At 43.2% G+C, this 17912-nt stretch overlaps 1 protein-coding gene across 2 annotated transcripts in view; it reads left to right on the top strand.

Annotated features, from left to right (window-relative positions):
- The first annotated feature begins 5580 nt into the window (after positions 1-5580).
- Mospd1 (motile sperm domain containing 1) overlaps positions 5581-17912 on the top strand; it is a 28062-nt gene continuing 15730 nt past the window's right edge. For both annotated transcript variants that reach the window (XM_013350473.1, XM_005358473.3), the window contains exon 1: positions 5581-5699. The gene's annotated coding sequence lies outside the window, so the exon portion shown is untranslated. The remainder of the gene's footprint in view (positions 5700-17912) is intronic.

Raw genomic sequence — 17912 nt, 5'->3', positions numbered from 1 at the left:
TGAGGTGGTAAAGAGCCTGTTTAACCATTTGACTTTGCTGGTACGTTAGTTAGGTTAGCTCCAATTCTTATTTCACCTGGAGCCAGGTTCTAGAACATTGGGAGCAAGGATAAGGAAGTGCAAGGGGATTTTATCCAGATTAGCTCTTGGCATTAATTTGACTGCTTGCTTGTTTGCTTGCTTGCTTGGCTGGAGACTTCTTCCAATCTCTGTTCTCTCTCTCTCTCTCTCTCTCTCTCTCTCTCTCTCTCTCTCTCTCTCTCTGTGTGTGTGTGTGTGTGTGTGTGTGTGTGTGTGCGTACGTGTGTGTGTGTCTGCTTTATCTAAGTACATTTTCAAAATGAATCCTAAATGAGCTTGTATTGATATGTGATTAACGGCTCATAGAAGAATCTTCCACACTTGCCCAAGGATAAGATCTACCTGGTGTTATTCTGAATTGTATGGTCAACCTTATTTTTCTCTTAGTAATTTGCATTTTGTGGGTCTGATGGAATCTGCTTTTTAAAATGTCATTCTTACCCTTAGGCAAATTTGGAAAGTCATGGTCTAACTACACTGTCCCTAAAAATAGAACCACCATATAACCTAGATAGACCACTCTTGAATAAAGAAAATGTGCATATGCACAATGGAGATTTATTCAGAAACCAAGAAAAAAATAAGATTATAACTGTAAAAAATAAATGCATTTGGAGATTATTATATTAAGTGAAATAAGCCAGACTCAGAAAGATAAATACGGTACGGTTTCTCTCTTATGCTGATCCTAGATTTAAAAGTTTGGGGGAGGGGGAGAGGAGAGAGAAGATCAGGTGCGTGTGTTATGAAATTAAAAATTGGATCATGAGAGAAGAGGAAGAGATTTAATTGGAAAACAGGAAATGCATACTTGACATGAAAGCAGTAAGGGAGACTGCTCGTGAGGGCAAAGGGAACAAGCCACGGGAGGAGAGCTGACAGAGGAGAAGCAATTAGAACAAAGAATGATACATGTGAAGGAAAATGCCATAATTAAGCCCTTTATTTGTATGCTTACTTAAAAAACAAAATATAGACATTAAACAAAGGTATTGTCCCCAAGGTTTGTAATAAATCACTTTGATTCTTAAGCACATATGGTTAAGTTGTAGACCATTAAGAATTTTAATGACAGAGTCGGAGAGATAGCTCAGCGGTTGGGAGCAATTGATGCTCTTCCAGAGGACCTGGGTTACTTCTCAGCATCTATATGGTGGCTCACAACCACTTGTTACTCCAGTTACAGGGGATCTGAACCCTCTTCTAGCCTTTGCAGCATATTCACACGGGCACACACGCACATGCACACACACATATACACATAAGTAAACATAAATCTTTTTTAAAAAATTTAAAGATTAAAGAGTTTTTAAAAAGAATTTAAATAACAAAACAAATCTTGTGTTTGGAAAGCATCATATAGTTTATGATACCATATACACTGTACATGTTACCATAATAGAACCTCCTACAAGCCTGTAAATCACATAGACCAAGGATCTGCATCTCTCTTTTGGGGTTATGGAAACCTTGTTGTTGTAGAACATAGTCTCTAAAACAAAACAGCTGCTATCTTCAGCAGATCAATTGAACTTGTTAGAAGAGACCATCACAACAAGGTTTGTAGACTGTTGACATTCTCTCAAGGAAAAATGGTCTGGACTGGGTCACTGGGCCCTCACCTGAGGTTCTAGTCATTCTACCTAGCCATTTTCATGTGTAAAATTCTGCATTAATTGTTCTTGGCCTCAATGATCTCTAGAAGAGCTAGAATCCATAGGCTGGGGAAGGTTAACTGAGGGATGCTCCCTTATGCAGCTGAGAAGAAGCCATTGTCCATGCTGATGTGGGATGCCCTTCTGTATGCCGTGAATATGTCTTACTACCATTGATTAATAAAGAAGCTGATTTAGCCAATAGCCAGGCAGAATAGAGCCAGGAGGGCAAACCAAACAGAGATACAGGGAGAAAAAAGGTGGAGGCAAGGAAATGCCAACAGCTGTCAGGGAAGCAAAATGTGAGGCAACACGCCACGAGCCTCGTGGTAAAATATAGAATAACAGAAATGGATCAGGCAGTGGTGGCACTCACCCTTAATCCCAGCACTCCGGAGGCAAAGGCAGGCGGATCTCTGTGAGTTCGAGGCCAGCCTGGTCTACAAGAGCTAGTTCCAGGGCAAGCTCCAAAACTACAGAGAAACCCTGTCTCAAAAAAAAAAAGAAAAGAAAAAATAAATGGGTTAATTTAAGTGGTAAGAATTAGTTACTAATAAGCCTGCGCTAATAGGCTGCACAGTTTGTAATTAATATTAAGCCTCTGAGTGGTTATTCGGGAACTGGCGGGCAGGAGAGAAACACCACGCTGTGTGAAAACTTTCCAGAGTGACTGCTTTGGAGTCACCCACATACTTGTAGCAAGCCCTCAGTCATTCTCTGTAACTAAGCCTCATACTCCTTCATCCCCCAGGTTGAGCTTTAGTGGAATCATACTTTGGTTTGTTATTGGGGCCTTATAAGGAGGAGGCAGACTTTGTTTACACCTCTCCAGGGAAGGAATTTTCTCAGCATCTGCCATAATATCCTTTATAATACAATTAGAATGCAACGGCACCTTAAATGATGGGAGAACAAGGAAAAGTAAGGCGCCTATTGTTATATCACAGAGGTTGCCCCTCTAGAGGGGATCGGCCATGCTTTGCATCCTATAAGGTATATTCTCTAAAACTGCTAAGCATGTACCAGCCCCAGAGTAGTGTGGGCCACTGGGATTAGTTTCCTAAATTAGGGCATTGCATTCTATCTAGAACTATCTAGAACTGCTACACTTAGAGGTCCCCACCCTCTAAGCTCAAAGACCACTTACCTTCTGAAGTCTACAACTGTAAGGCTTTTGCTTTGTCCTGTGGGTGGCTGTTGGACGGTCACCATATTCCAGCTTCCCCCTCTTTTTTTTAATGCCCACTCTTGCAATATACTTTTATGTCACAGACAATGCACGTAGGGTTTGAGTTGGTATGGAGCCCAGGGATAGCCTGAGCCAATAGGAATTGAAAAGACTCCAAAAGCTAGCAGGTGTCTTGACACGGAAACTCAGCTATTTTCTAGGGCACCATACACTTTTCTTCACTGGACTCACAAGGGAGCTGCACGAGTTATGTCTCCCACAAGCACATATTGTACCAAACCAGTCCGACCTGCAAGAGGAGTACAAGCTTTGGTCCTTTTGCAATGCTCTGCTGCCTAACCAGTTTGTGTTTGCAAAAGTGACACTTGGTCAGGTCAAGATGGAGAGTCGGCCTAGTGAAGAAAGCCTTGCTTGGAATCCTTTCTGGGCCTACTTAGGGTTTCTGATGCAGTCAAGATGAAGTATCGCATTTAATTAAATTGTATACATGTATACATGTAGAAAGGGCATTGTGCTGGCAGCTGTGACCTGTTCTGAGGTATTCCTATCCTGGGCAGAGCAGAAAGGAAGATAGAAACACGACCATGTTACCAATGTCAAGAAGAATAACAAAACGGAATAAGCAGTGTTGTTTGGTGACGGAGTAGGAGTCAGTGGTTCTTATGGAATAATCTGCTGGACTTGGTGGTGTGTGCTGTAATCCCAGCATGGCAGAGACAGGAGGATCACTGTAAGTTAGAACTAACTTGGCCTACAAAGTGAGTGTCAGGCCAGGACTACATAGTTGGCCATGTCTCAGACAAAGAAAACACTAGGTTCTTCGGTTCTTATGGAAGCTTTGGAAAGGCTGGTTGGGAAAGTGACATTTCCCCTGGAACCTGAAAGGTAGGTAAAAGACAGATAAGAGCATTACACACCGAATCTGTGAGTAAAGGTATCACTTAGGCTCTAGCCTCTGATAGCCACTGTGTAGCTGGTTGCTTGGGTAGGGCAGCCAGGAAAAAGTCATTGGGTCTCATACTTATTGGGAGGGGACTGGTGACCATTGCATCTTATTCTTCCTTTGTGAGTAAAATTTAGATTGCATTTTCAATTTATTTTTGAGACAAGCTCTCTCTATGTAGTCTTGAAACTCACTATGTACGCCAGACTGGACTCAAACTCACAGACAGCCCCCTGCCTCAGCCTTCCAAGTGCTGGGATGATTAAAGGTCTGTGCCATCAGCCTAGCACACTTTTCTTTAAACACAGGTGTTCTAGTTAAGCCCAGAAGCTATTGTCTCGATGAAACACCATGACCAAAGTTGGCAAGGAAAGGAGTTTTTTGGCTTGCACTCCATATCAAAGTTCATCATCAAAGGAAGTCAGGACAGGAACTTAAATAGGGCAGGAACCTAGAGGCAGGAGTTGTTGCAGAGGCCACAAAGGGGTACAGCTTACTGGATTGCTCCCCATGGCTGCTTGTTTGTCTGCTTGCTTGCTTGTTTGGTTGGTTTGGTTTTGGTTTTGGTTTTTTTGAGACAGGGTTTCTCTGTGTAACAGCCCTAGCTGTCCTGGAACTAGCTCTGTAAACCAGGCTGGCTTCAAACTCACAGAGATTCCCCTGCCTCTGCCTCTGCCTCTGCCTCCTGAGTGCTGGGATTAAAGGCGTGCACCACCTCCTCCCTGTTCTCAGCCTGCTTCCTTATAGAACCCAGGACCACCAGCGCAGGGATGGAACCACCCACAATGGACTGGGCCCTCACCTATCAATCACTAATTAAGAAAATGCCCAAGTAGGGCGGTGGTAGCACATGCCTTTAATCCCAGCACTCGGGAGGCAGAGGCAGGCGGATCTCTGTGAGTTCGAGATCAACCTGGTCTACAAGAGCTTATTCCAGGACAGTCTCCAAAGCTACAGAGAAACCCTGTCTCAAAAAACCAAAAAGAAAGAAAGAAAGAAAGAAAGAAAGAAAGAAAGAAAGAAAGAAAGAAGGAAGGAAGGAAGGAAGGAAGGAAGGAAGGAAGGAAGGAAAGAAAGAAAGTTCCCTAAAGGCTCCCCTGCCTTATGGAGGCATTTTCTTAATTGAGGTTCCCTCCTCTTAGATGACTTTAGCTTGTGTCAAGTTGACATAAACTAACAAGCACATTACCCCACCACACAGCGTCTTGCTATGCAGACTAGGCTGGTATGGAATGCAATCCTTGGGAACAGTTTAGACAAAAGTAACAGTGGAAGGAATAAATCCAAATTGGGGGCTACTGTAGCAACATGAACAAATAGCCCTGGATCCTAAACAGTCTGCTGTGCTGATGTTAAGAGTGGAGATACAGGGCTGGTCATCAAGACATGTCTCAAAGGAAGAGTCACACGCCTTGGGTACTCATTGAGTATATTTTGGGTTGGGGAGAGGAGTGAATGAGACAGATGTCAATGGTCACCATCAAATGAGGGCAAAGGGATGGCTCTCTGAGAAAGTCCCTAATCGTTTCAGGGGTCAGAGGAAGAGGAGGAGCAGACACAGGACAAAGAAGGAAGTAGTTCGAAGCACTGAGAAGGAAGAAAGCCCAGAAGCCAGGTGGCAACACCGAAGCCCCGCCCCCGATTAGACCCCGCCCCCGGTTCCGCCTTCTCTCCCTCTTCTCACCCACCCTCCAGTTGCGACTCAACCTCCTGGGCGGGGAAAGGTGGCAGTCGAGTCCTCCCGTATCCCAGCAGGCAGTGCAGTCCGGAGCCGCTGACAAAGGAGCAAGGAGCAGTCGCGGCTGCTTTGCAAGGAGCCACTGTTACTGAGGTGAGAGTCCCCCAGTGTCCCGTCACCCACTTCCTCTGACTTGGGGGAAAACGTGGAACTTACGTGGCCGAGCCACCGCTTCCCTGTGTAGACAATGCCCAGGACCCGCAGCCAAAGCTTGGCTCCGTGACTGACAGCAGGGCTGTGCGTTGCCGGTGCCGGTCTTGGTGCCGGGCTGCGGTGGGTGGCTGGGACCCGGCAGCGGGTCCACCACTCTCTGACTGCTTGTGGCCCTTCGACAGGGTCGGCCCGCGGACGTGTAGCTGCCCCTGCCTGGGGGGCGAAGGCAACCTCTCAAGCCTCCCGCTGCCGGTCTGGCGGAGTTCAGTTGCCCTGGGGATGCGGCTCCAGGGACAACTCTTTGGCGGATGTTGCCTGGAGGGCTGCGGGAGAGAAGTCGGTCGACTACTCTGTTCGGGGTGACACTGTCCTCGCCCTTCCTGCAGTTTAGCCAGTCCCCCCACCGAGCAACTGAAAGGAAATGGGTGGGGAGGGGGGGAGAGGATGGCTGGAGCCAGGCGTCCCGGGATAGCTTTGCCTGAAGGGACGTGAAAGGAGGTGGAGAAACGGGGAGGGTTGTAGTGGAAGCAACCGTCTTCTTGGAATTATAGGGGGTACATGGCCTGTATCTTTACTGCTCCCTGGACCTCTTCACGGATCCTGATGGTTGCACCAGCTGCTCAGCTGTAAACAGGCTCACATGACCAGGTTCACATGGAGCCGGGCAGTGTGGGGATAGAGCTGTGAAGGCTGGGCCCCAAGCAGGTGGGGCTGATGTCTTAAGGAGGAAGGTTGTACTCCCTCCCTAGACCTCAGCCTTTAAAGTTCTGTGGTTCCCCTTTGAGAAAAGTAACTGACATTTGTCTTTCTCCGGCTGAACTAGCATTGCAGTCCCAGTGGAACTGAAGGAAATTTCACTTTGGAAAGCCACAGGGCAAATATGAAGTGGAAAGGGTCCTACCTAGCATTTTGTCCTTTAAGGAAACGAAAAGAAAGTAATCCTGAAAAATCCAAGTTCCTAAATTTTGCCTAGTAGGCAGTCCTGGTCTTTTGGAACACATTTTGTTCTTAATGTGAATTCCAGACAGAAGGAGAAAGCCTACTCTTTCGGGAAAGGCACACATGGGATTTAATACATTCTTAGTGATGAAAATCTTGTCCACACTTCCTGTAAGGATTGGGAAATTCCTTTGCCTTTTAAATACTACATGCAGGAAATTGAGTAAGGGGTAGACACCCAGCTTTTTGATTACACATGTATTTGGTACAGATCGGTGATGAGTTTGGAAAACAGGAAACACGACCAAAAGTGTCTTTAAAGTTGACAAGCTATACACTCAAACAGGATGTGGGAGTAAACTGGTTTCTGAAAGAATTGTAGAACTCGCAAAGCAACACAGGATTTCTGACATGCCGGGGTGCTTAAAATTTTAGTATTTTTCAAATCTGTGAGAAAAGGTTGTGTGTACATGTAGTATGTAATCAAGTGTAATTAATAGGTACTATTTCAGTGTAGAGTAGTGATCCCTTTATAGGCAAAGACAGAAAATAGATACCTTCACCTAGCTTCCTTAAATTGTTCATGTTTATTCTTCTCAAATATTATATATAATATTCTTTCTCATGGAGGTCTTACATTCAAGTGCACTGTCTGAAAACATGAAACAAGAAACTACAAAACGCACCGCATTCCTTACTAAGCCAATAAAGAAATTACAAGCTGAGTGTGCTGGCGTAGGCCTTTAATCCCAGCATTTAGGTGGCAGAGGCAGGCGAGTGAATCTCTGTGGGTTGGAGGCCAGCCCAGCCTTCATAGCGAGTTCCAGGACAGCCAGGGCTACATATGGGATGTCTCAAAATACTGCTACTCTTTCCTTTTTTTAATTTATTCATTTATTTCTGGTTTTTCAAGACAGGGTTTCTCTGTGTAGTCTTGGTTGTCCTGGAACTCGCTTTGTAGACCAGGCTGGCCTTGAATTCAAACTACCTCTGCCACCCTCCCAAGTGTTGGGATTAAAGTTGTGCACCACCACTGCCCAACTCCCTTTTCTTTTAGTTTTATTGGGTTGTTTTTGTTGTTGTTGTTGTTGTTGTTTGTTTTTCTGAGACAGGAATTCTCTGTTTAGCCCCAGTTGTCCTGGAACTTGCTTTTATAAACCAGACTGGCCTTGAACTCACAGAGATCCACCTGCTCTGCTTTCCAAGTGCTGGATTAAAGCCGTGTGCCACCACTGCCGGGCTCTCCATTTTGTTTTTAAAAAAGGTTTAAAATAAGCTGTGTAGTCTCCTGTGCTCAAGGCCATCCTGGTCTACATAGTGAGTTCCAGGACAGCCAGAGCTACATAACAGGGAGGCTTTGTGTCAAAACACAAATCGAAACCAAAAAACAAAACAAAAACTCCAAACCAAAACAAAAAAAACACCCAAATAAACAAAAGCCACAATAAAGCAAAAAAGTGGGGGGGTTAACATAGAAAATAGAGAAAATTTTAATCTCTCCTAAAAACTAGCAATGAAGGCAACCAATTCTAAAGGCTGTCTTGTCCCCTTTAGCAGTCTGGAGTATATTTACTTACAATAAATATATTAAGTGATCTAGTCTTTAAATCCTCGATTTCTTCGTCTCTATTATGGGGCTTTCATTTTCATTTCTGTGAACCTCTCTAGCTCTCAAGTTACCTATAAGTGTACAGTTTGAGGTGGAGGGGTTGAGACAGTCTTGTCTATGAACCTCCATCTAGTCTGGAACTCAGTGTAACCCAGGCCAGCTCCAAAGTCTAGACAGCCTGTCTGCCATAGGCTCCCAAACGCTGGGAGTACAGGTGTGCACCGCCACGCCTGGCCACTGTGCAGTTGTGGACAGAGAGCTATTTTTGGACAAATATGTTGGCCAAATAAGGCAAGATATTGGTAGCAACTAAAAAGCATGAAATAGCAAGGGGTATCCAGAATCATGATAAAAATAGGAATTGTATCCTGCAAGAGTCTTGAGGCAGGTGGAGCTCTGTGAGTTTGAGGCCAGCCTACTCTATACTGTGAGTACCAGACCAGCTTGGTTACATAGTGAAACTCTGCCTCAAAACTCCAAAAGACACTCGGGAGGTAAATTACTCCTATACGCTGACCTATACCTGTCTTGCTTTTCCTCAGGTAATTGAAGATGGCCCCAGCTAAATCATGCTCCCAAATTAGAATGAACAGCTCTGCTTAGCTTTTTTGACCTTCAGGGTATAGCCCCAAGTCTAGTTCTTTCACTCAGTTCAGTTCCCACTTCCTGCTGAATTAGCTGGGTTCTTTCTGTGAGTTTAGTGGCATAGTTAGGAAAACAGGAAGGGGCGAACTGCTTCACTTTGATAGTACCTGACTTTGATCAGCTGAACCCGTGCCTGGTGTTTAGTTTTCTTGGGTTCAAAATTTGTTTCTGTCAGCACGTTCTAATATTATCACTCTCAGAGTTTAAGTTCCTGCCAACTAAATTCACAGAAAATATGAATATGTTAAGTTGTCACCCCACTGACTTACAATGAATTACAGGACAACCAAGTAGACTACCAGGCTCATGTACAAACCATCACACCCAGCCTTATTTTCTATGTTAAACCCTACTTTTTGCTTTATTGTGACTTTTGTTTATTTGGGGTTTTTATTTTATCACTCTTGACTATAAAGAAACACATAGAAAACGCTCTCAGCCTCCCTTTTTCTGGGGGTCTAGAAATGGACAAATTCAGCAAGACTATAGCCTTTATGTAAAAGACACTTCAGTGACACATCTGTATGGCTGACTGTATACGAGTCACCTGACTGACCTTTGGTCACTTGAAACATCTCTTAAATCTGATTCCATCCCTGCTGCAGTAGCTTCGGCTTATTTCATCATCTCGGGCCCTAGTCATCCAACAGTGTTTTTTTTTTTTCTTGTATCTGTGCTGGAGTCAGGTGTTGGATAGTCAATGGCCACCACCCACCCACTTCTACACTCATCAGGTCAGTCTCTGTGGCTTAAAATTCCTTCAGAGGAGCCGGGTGGTGATGCACGCCTCAAATCCCAGCACTAGGGAGGCAGAGTCAGGAGGATCTCTGTGAGTTCAAGGCCAGCCTGGCCTAGAAAGCAAGCATCAGGACAGGCTCCAAAGCTACAGAGAAACCCTGTCTTGAAAAAGCAAAGGAAAACAATCCTTTAGAGGTTTTCCATGGCCTGCAGCAGTGGCTCTGTACGTTGGTGAATCTGAGAACCACCCGAGACACTCATTAAAAGCAGGGCCAGAATAACCAAAGACTCTCAGACTCTGTCGAGATTCCTGATTCAATAGGTCTAGGGCAGGGACTAAGAATTTCCATCTTTAACCAGGCTGTGGTGGCTCACGATGCTTTTAATCCCAGCACTCGGGAGGCAGAGGCGGGGGATCGCTGTAAGTTTGAGGCCAGCCTGGTCGACAGAGTAAGTTTCAGGACAGGCTCCAAAGCTACAGAGAAACCCTGTCTCAAAGAAAAAAAAAGAAAAAAAACAACCAATAACATTAAATAAATAAATAAATAAATAAATAAATAAATAAAAGAATTTCCATTTACCTCCAACTTCCCTTCCCAGTTTTCCCTCTTCTTGTTACTCTGCCCATACATGTTTAAATCATATGCAGGGCTCACTGTGAGTACAGTACCCCTATCCCTTTTATGCCTCTGCACATTCTTGCAATTTATCCCTTTCACTCTGGATATAGGCCATCTTTTTGCTCCCAGAGGACACTGTGTCAACCAGCATTTCAATATATGTCCTAATATCATAATAGCATCATATTCCAATACCTGTTGTATGTTTTTCTTGCTAACCTGGGATAAAAATATTGTTTTCATCTTTTCCTCATATTCCCTGCCATAATTCCTGATATATAATAAGGTATGCAATGAATAAATTAAAAATAGTCTTACTTCCTTTTGTTTTGAGACAGGGTCTCACTCAGGCTGGCCTCTAACTCAGAAATCCTTTTGCTTCTGCCTCCTGAGTGCTGGCCTCAATGATGCGCTCCTCCAAGCCTTGAATTAAAGATCTTCAACTCCACGTGCTACATGTAGCAGCCTATGTCCTCTACACACTGAACTGATAAAGATTTTTCTTTGCTCATCTTTGTAATAACCAAAGACACTAGAATGTTGTAAATTGTGGAAATAATATGTTTATTAACATGGAGTTGTTCTGGGCTTAGAGGGTTTTTGTGTGTGTTGTTTTCTGGGTTTGTTGTTATTGTTGTTTTGTTTGTTAAGATCTCATTATACTATGTAGACTTGGCTGACTTAGAATTTACTATGTAGATCAGGCTACCCTCAAAATAGTAGAGAACTGCCTGTCTCTGCCTCCTGAGTTCTGGAATTAGAGGAGTATACCATCACACCCAGCCTTATTTTCTTTTTGAGACAGAATCTTGCTATGTAACTCTGGCTGGTCTGAAACTTGCTATGTAGACCAGGCTGACCATAAACTTGTAGTAACCCTTCTGTCTCATTATATATAAGTGCTGGAATTGCAGGCTTGTGCCAACATATCCAGCCATATGTTTCTCTAAGCCATTCCTTTTTGTGTGATACTGGAGATCAGTTCCAGTGTTTTATGCTAGGCAAGCTCTCTACCACCAAGCTACACTCCCAACCCTTTTAAAAGTTTTGCTTGCTTGTATATTTATTTACCCATTCATTTTCTTTTTTTGAGGCAAGGTTTCACTCTAGCCCAAGGTGACTTGGAACACTATGTAGCCCAGGTTAGCCTTCAGCTCATCATTCTTCTCCCTCAGTCTTAGTGTTGGGATTATAAGTGTATATTACTAATATACACTTAATTTTGAGACAGGATTTTACTTTGTAGCCCTGATTGGCCTGAATATGCTATGTGGATCAGGCTAGCCCTGAATTTACAGAGTTCTTACCTGTGCATCTCCAGTTCTGGGATTATAGGATGCCCAACCACTAATTTTATTTTGATATGGGGTCTTGCTATGTGGCCCAGGCCGTCCTTGAACTTTTGATCTTCCTAAGATGCTGGACTTTATAGGCCTGTTCCACTGCTCCTGGCTAGGGTCTTCTTTTCTTATACTCTTTTTGTTTGTTTGTTTCTCTGTGTAACAGGCTGGCCTGGAACTCATTTTGTACACCAGGCTGACCTGGAACTCACAGAGATCCACCTGCCTCTGCCTCGGGAATACTGGGATTAAATGTGTGCACCACCACTGCTCAGCTAGGGTGTTGTTTTAAAATCTTGTATATATACTATTCATATACTACTCAGCTTTTAGTTTTGAATGTGGATTAGTTTATGACTCTGTTTGATTAGTAGTAGTCAGCTCCACCAGGAAGATAACACATTATACCAGAACCCTAAAAACATGTAAAAAGATGTGCTCTTGAATAATGGACATTAAAATATAAAATTAGCATTATGGTATCACTTGGGCATTAAAAATTCTGATATGTGATGCTGGAATTCATATTTTGTTGCTAAGTTTATAACATGGAGGAGAAAGGGCATTTATACTAAAGAGTCTAAAGTAGTAAAACTTATTGTTTGCATTTTTCTTGGATTTTTGGCTAAGACTGTACCCAGTGTGGAGGACTAAGATAGCCCCTGCACTCAGATAAAAGGGGCCTGGCTTAAAGGTGGGGCTGAAGAACAGAATAAATATCTAGAGTCAGAGGCATGTAGTTTAAGTAGCTGGCCCTCTGTGACTAAGCAGATGGGTCACTAATTCCTGGTGGGTGGAGGCTAGACTTTAAATAATACTGAACTGTTTTGTTAAGCTTTATTAATTTGTTTTATGTGTATTTGTGTGTGCCTGGGTGTATGTATGTGCCCTACATGTGTGCTGTTGTCTATAGAAGCCAGAAGAGGACATTGGATCTCATGGTGACTGTGGTTGTTATGAGCCACTGGATGTTGGTGCTGGCAACTGAACCGGGGTCCTCTACAAGAGCAGCAAGTACTCTCAACCTCTGTGTTGTCTCTCTCTCTAGCCCCATTCTTAATAATTTTTAAATTTTGAAGCATAGTAGTACAAGAATCCAGAAGGATTACTTAATGCCCTTCTGATGGGCTCCACTTTCCCAGAAGGGGAGGGGATGAGAACGTACTTTTAATATAGTTTCCGTGCTTGCTAATAATCCCAGTGTTTTAAACCTACAGTGTTGATGTCATTTGAAACTCCCCCATCTACCCCAGTGCTTTGTCTTTTCCTTCCTCTCTTCAGTGCAAAGTGAGGGAAACAAAATGATCAGAACTGTGGGCAATAGTGTGGACCAACAGCAAAGAGTACGCAGTTTCAGTGTTGCCAGAAATGGGGGCATCCAGCTGTGATCCCAGCACTCAGGAGGCATAAGTGGGAGAACGTCTAGTGAGAAGCTAGCACGGGCTACATAGCAAGACCCTGCCTCAAACAGTCAGGATAAACCAGTGTTGCCATTGCTGTCTGCGGGAGAGTAGTTTGTAAATTGGTCACAAGGTGGTATACACATATAAGGTTTTCTTTCTAATTTTACTCAGGAATGTTCTGTACCTCTATTTAGGAGAGGGTCAAGGACAAGGCGGTTTCTCACCTCTCTTCTCAGCAGGACCATGTGCGAGTGTCACGATTCATAAACATCACTGGCCCAGATTGACTCTGAGGAGATGAAAGGGAAGCAGAAGGCAGGGGGAGAAGAGTGTGGATTTCTTCTTCTTTCCTCTCACCATAGCCCGTGGTCAGCAGCCACCTGTCTGTATGCAGTGCTGTCTTAGTTAGGGTTTCTATAGCTGTGCAGACACACCATGGCCATGGCAACCCTTATAAGAAAAAACATTTAACTGTGGTGGCAGCCTACAGTTCAGGGCTTTAGGCCATTATCATCATGGCAGGGAGCATGGTGGCATGCAGGCAGATGTGGTGCTGGAGAGGCAGCCGAGGGGTCTATATCTTACAGGCAACAAAAAGTGATCTGGGACACTGGGCGGTGCCAAAGACCCCACGGTAACACACTTCCTCCCACAAGGCCCCACCTACCCCAACAAGACCACACCTCCTAATAGTGCCATTTTCTTTCAAACCACCACAAGTGCCTTTGACTAAGATAGATCCCTTGCCTGCCTTTTATGTAAACAGAACATTCCGCACATGCTCATGGCTGAAAGAACTGATTATTAGTGGACACTAGGAAAGCCAATGACCTCAGTGTCTTCTCAGTGCCTGCCCTGAACTTGGGTCTATCATGAATTCACAACAAGATAAAAATGTGATTAGGGCTACCGTGTAACTGAAAAGGACAAATACCAAAATACTGAATTCATACAAGTAAGAACATTCAAAATACAACATTGGTGCCAGGCATGGTAGCACAGACCTGTCATGGTAACACTTGAGAGATAGAGGGAACAGAATAAGGACTTAAAGACTAGCCTGGGGTATGTGAGACCCTCCCTTTCTCAAAAAGAAAAAATAAGGTCCCTATGCAAGATCCTGGGTTTGATATCAGCACAGGAAAAGGAAAAAGAAACGCTAACACGGTGTTCATTTAAATTTTATTTAGGACAGGCTACATGACACTAGGGTACATACAGCAGAGTTGTGGGGATAGGACCTTCTAACTGAGATGCAGAGAAGGTAAATACTGTGAAAGAGTAAGTGGACAGTGTAATTCTGCCTTTAATAATAACGTGTGCAACTCTGGGAAAGTTTCTTAACCATCCTGGGCTTTTCTTATCTGTGAGGCACTGGCACACTTTGGCTTGGCACACACTAGACTTTTGGACAACACCTTTATAAACTGATCTGCCGGAAGGTTTTGGCCAGCTTAGTATATAATCTTTCCCCTGGATCTTTGCACTTTATCATTTTGTAACGTGGAGTAGGGCAAAGAGAAAGTGTTAGTCTCCCGGAAAGCTGTCCGTGAAAGGTGAGTGTTGTGCTTCGTGATGTTTGTTAGCAATGCTAATGCCTTCTGCTGACCTGGTGCTAATTCTCCCCTTATCACCCCCTTACCCCCGCTTGGAGTTGAGGAGGCAACGTCTATCTTAGCCAAGATAAGTGATGAATGGGGAAAGGGATGTGAAAAGAAACGGTGAAGCGCTCAAAAGCGCCTAACCACTTCTTTAATGTTGACAAGGAGATGGCCTCTTAGTGATTCATCGTCAAACAAGGGCATCTTTAACTCATGAAGAGAAAGCCTTGAGGTGCAAAGGATAAAAAAAGCCTTTATTCGAGCTAATAAAATTCCTCCTCTGACCTGTGCCAACTAAATTCTCCTTAAAGTTAGAACAGCGACTTAGCACTTGTCTGTGTGGTTATTTTTGACTTCACAGTGAGGTTTATGAATCATCTCGTATTCCTCTCTTGTTGTTGTTTGAGATAATCTCCTGTAGTCCTCCTGCCTCAATTCCCTACTAGGATGGCCTTTGCCACCACACCTGCTTAAAAGGCTTGAAAAATACATATTTTGTTTTTTTTATTTCTTTACTCATGTAGCGCATGCTGGTCTGGAAATCCCCATGTAGCTGAGGCTGGCCTGGAATGCCTCATCTTGTTGTGTGTGATTCAGGAATGCTGTGGTTACAGGCATGTATCATCACAACCCAGTTTATCGTTCCTTAGCTACACTTTCCATACAGATGATAGTATGTCCGTCACAAAGTGTTCCATGCTTTTCTTATTCAACCCTACATCTTCTTTGGGTGTGGGAGTGGGGGGGGGAGTGCTGGAGATTTAATCTAGGCCCTACCACTGAGCTTTATCCCATCCCTCCTTTAAATTTTTTCTTCCTCTCTTAACTTTTTGTTTGTGATCAGATTTTTATTTGGTACTAGGGATCGAACCTGGGACTTCATACATGCTAGGCAAGTGTTCTGCCACTAAGCTATAGACCAACCCACTTTTTGTTTTGATACAGAATCTCATTAAGTATCTAGGTAAATCTTGAATTTGATAGCCTCCTATTTTAATGTAGACCTGAGATTACAGGTCTATGTTAGCAGGTCCAGCTTTATCTTACATTGTGAGGCTTAATTTGTGTCCAGCTATACAAAGAGCTTTCTCTATTGTTTTGACAGATATCTTGTATCCCAATGAATGGCTATACTACACTTTAATAAGTCCCTTATTAATGGACAGCTGAGCTGTTCCCAGTCTTTTGCTATGAACAACTAGTTTATATTGAGTGCCAAGGTCTTTACACCAAGCTTCACGTAAATCATTTCCTTTAATCCTTGACACTCCATATAAAAACTTCCATATATGTAACTTTACCCTTGGTGGTGGTGGAGGATATATATTCTAGAAATATTCTAAAAAGTAAATTTAGCGGCTCTGAAGATATGAATGTTTCATTCTAACAGGATGGGAACTGTTCCAGTTTATATCCCTATCAGTAATAGAAGAATGTGCCTGATTTCTGATTTCTCTTCCCATGTGCTAACAAGGTTTTTTGTTGCTAATCTGATATCCTTTTAAACATATACCAGAGCATGGCTTTAGTTTGTGTTTCTCTTGTGAGGTTAAATTAAATAGCCTTTTGAAAGCTAAATCCCTTCCCTATAAAATAATATGCTTTTTGTGTGTGACAGGCTCTCGTATAGTTTAGGCTGGTCTCAAAATTGCTACATAAATAAGGCTGACTTTGAACTTCTGATCCTCTTGCCTCCACTTCCCAAGTGCTGGGATTACAGGCCAGCCATGTGTACTTGTAAGGGTTTATGTAACTAAATTTGTCAATATTTCTGGGTTTTAGTTTCATATCATTGTTAACCTGTGTATTTCTTTTTTAATTTTCTATGATTTCTTCTAGTGCTTTGAGTTTTCTTTCCCTTTTTAACACTTAAAGCTTTAATCTGTTTGGAATTGGCCATGGTATTAAGCAAAGGCTTAATTCAACTTGATTGTTTTCTCGATGGCTCCCCAGTTTAACCAATACTTACTGATTATGTCTTCTATAAATTGGAGCTGCTAAAACTCTTTCCCTCCAAACTGAGTTTTAGAACGAGTCAGGGCATCTATTACTTAGTCGTGTCAAATTTGGATCTTCCTAATAGCCAAGTTTCTTAAGAATCAAATTACAGAACTTATTTTATTGCATCCTATTTATAAATATATGCCAAACGTCTCAGAGTGCCTTATCCAAGTAGCAATGTGTGTGGCTTAGAGTAAAAGAAAGGAATTCAGAGCCTTGTGTGTGTGTGGTGGCTTATGCCGGAGCATTGCTGTGTGACTGAGAACAGATTTACCAGAGAGCCTGTCAAAAAAGAAAGTGGGAGTGGGGGGCAGTGGAGAAGGATGGAAAGGAAAGCAAAATAGATTTGGAGGAAATACGTTAAATTATAATCACTTGAGTCAGATGCTTTTGAAAATATTCTTTCTCTTGTGGAAATATTGTGATATAGTGGAAAGAACACTGGACTAGAAGGCAGGAAGCCTAATGATATTGGGTTTTTTGTTTGTTACAGGCTGGTCTATTCATAATTAAATATCACTATGACCAATAATAATAGGAAACACTTAGCACTTAGTATAGTCCGAGCAACACTCTAAGAGCTTATTAATCATTCAGTCCATGTAATTAATAAAAGTCTGAGTAATCTGTTATGAATTATACAAACATTAGATATTGTTACTCATAAAAAAATGTCAACAAGCTCGGTCAGCTTATTGAAAACCAAACTCAGGACCAAAGCCAACATTGTCATGCGCTCTGTATGTGCTCTGAAGTGATGGCTAGGGAGCTGGGGCTCAACGCCTTCCTTCCCTTTGGCCTTCAGGTTTCCATGCCTTTGCATGTGCAGCATTCTTGGTCTGAATGCCCTCCTCCCGGCACTCACGTGTACACGCTCCTGGTTTTCTTCTCTTGAGACTGGGTCTCACTTTGTAAGCCAGAACAGCTTCTAACTGTGGATCCGCTTACCTCGGCCTCCAAAAGCCTGAGACTCCAGGTGTACAGCATAACGCCCCATCTCCAGACTTGAATTTCTTTTTTCCTTCCTTTCTTTTTCTATTTTTGGGGTTTTTGTTTTGCTTGTTTTTTGAGACTGTAGCTTACTTATGTACCCTGCCTGGCCTAGAACTTACTATGTAGTCCAGGCTAGCCTCAAAATGAGAGCAAATCACCTACCTGTGCCCCCTGAAGGTGGAGATTAAAGTGTGGATCACCATGCCCCAGCAGACTGTCTTGATGGCACGGTGTGCACGTCTCCCATCTACGTTTTGTTTTTTT

Source organism: Microtus ochrogaster, chromosome X, assembly GCF_000317375.1.
Source record: "Microtus ochrogaster isolate Prairie Vole_2 chromosome X, MicOch1.0, whole genome shotgun sequence".
NCBI lineage: Eukaryota > Metazoa > Chordata > Mammalia > Rodentia > Cricetidae > Microtus > Microtus ochrogaster.
Note: the sequence above shows the minus strand (reverse complement) of the source record. Positions and strands in the feature narration are given on the sequence as shown.